Source organism: Eleutherodactylus coqui, unplaced genomic scaffold, assembly GCF_035609145.1.
Source record: "Eleutherodactylus coqui strain aEleCoq1 unplaced genomic scaffold, aEleCoq1.hap1 HAP1_SCAFFOLD_550, whole genome shotgun sequence".
In the NCBI taxonomy this organism is placed as follows: Eukaryota; Metazoa; Chordata; class Amphibia; order Anura; family Eleutherodactylidae; genus Eleutherodactylus; species Eleutherodactylus coqui.
The window spans coordinates 23,371-25,000 of record NW_027101918.1 but is presented as its reverse complement, the minus strand read 5'-3'; positions in this window follow the sequence as shown (position 1 = coordinate 25,000).

The following is a 1,630-nucleotide window of genomic DNA, read 5'->3' as shown; positions in this document are numbered from 1 at the left end:
GAAGCAGCGGGCCCGTTTCCCCTGATAGCGCCGACGACGGTAAAATAAGGCCTCGCAAAACGTCACCACGAACACCTTGTCGGGGTATAAGGGAACGAGCGGTGTGCGGTCTTTGACAAAGTGACAGTATTTCTCCAAAAAAAGCACCCCCGGCAGATGCGTGCAGACGGGGCTGGCTGGTGACGGAGAGCGGCGGGCTGTTGGCAGCAGTGTGCTGGCTGCAAGGGGTGGCCCGGGGCGGCTGCGGAGGGCCCCCAAAGTGCACCTGCCAGCGGTGGCTCAAGACCCTGGCTGAGCCTCCGATGTCCCCGGGCAGGACCCCAGCAGGCCGGGCACGGACCGCAGCTTGCCCCCTTTGCCGTCCGATGAAGCTTGCACGGTCAGAAAAAGTTTCAAAGTCCCAACGGGGGAGAGAGTGTTGACGGCGAGGGGGCGCTGGCTGCTCCAGGGGCCGGGAGGGAGGCCCTGGAGGTCGGCCTGGGGGTGAGTGGAGCGGCCCCCGTGTGTCCCTGAGCGTCCCCCGGTCTTTGGTCGAGAGGGGGTCTCAGCCGCTAGTGTGCCCGCCCGGGTACCTAGGGAGGCCGGCCTGGGGCGAGTGGAGCAGCCCCCGTGTGTCCCTGAGTGTCCCCTGGTCTTTGGTCGAGAGGGGGTCTCAGCCGCTAATGTGCCCGCCCGGGTACCTAGGGAGGCCGGCCTGGGGCGAGTGGAGCAGCCCCCGTGTGCCCCTAAGTGTCCCCTGGCGTTTGCTGAAGAGGGGGTCTCAGCCGCTAATGTGCCCGCCCGGGTACCTAGGGAGGCCGGCCTGGGGCGAGTGGAGCAGCCCCCGTGTGTCCCTGAGTGTCCCCTGGCGTTTGCTGAAGAGGGGGTCTCAGCCGCTAATGTGCCCGCCTGGGTACCCAGGGAGGCCGGCCTGGGGCGAGTGGAGCAGCCCCCGTGTGTCCCTGAGCGTCCCCCGGTCTTTGGTGGAGAGGGGGTCTCAGCCGCTAATGTGCCCGCCCGGGTACCTAGGGAGGCCGGCCTGGGGCGAGTGGAGCAGCCCCCGTGTGTCCCTGAGCGCCCCCCGGTCTTTGGTGGAGAGGGGGTCTCAGCCGCTAATGTGCCCGCCTCAGGGAGTCCGGCCTGGGGCGAGTGGAGCAGCCCCCGTGTGTCCCTGAGCGTCCCCCGGTCATTGGTGGAGAGGGGGTCTCAGCCGCTAATGTGCCCGCCTCAGGGAGGCCGGCCTGGGGCGAGTGGAGCAGCCCCCGTGCGCCCCTGAGCGCCCCCTGGCGTTTGCTGAAGAGGGGGTCCCAGCCGCCAATATGGCCGCCCGGGTGCCCGGGGGAGCCGCCTGGGGTGGCCCTGTGCAGCCCCCGTGCGCCCCTGAGTGTTTTTCAGTATCTGGCTGAGACACCCCCTGACCCTCCGACGGTGTCCGTTTGGAGTGCCTGGTGCCTGGGCACCCCCTGAGTGTTTTTCAGTATCTGGCCGAGACACCCCCTGACCCTCCGCCGGCGTCCGTTTGGAGAGCCTGGTGCCTGGGCACAGACCGCGGCAGCTCCCGCTGTCCGCATTGACAGAGAGGGCTGAAAAAATGACAAAGTCCGAAAATGCCTGAGAACCGGGAAGGGGACAAACCGGCGGCTCCAGGCCG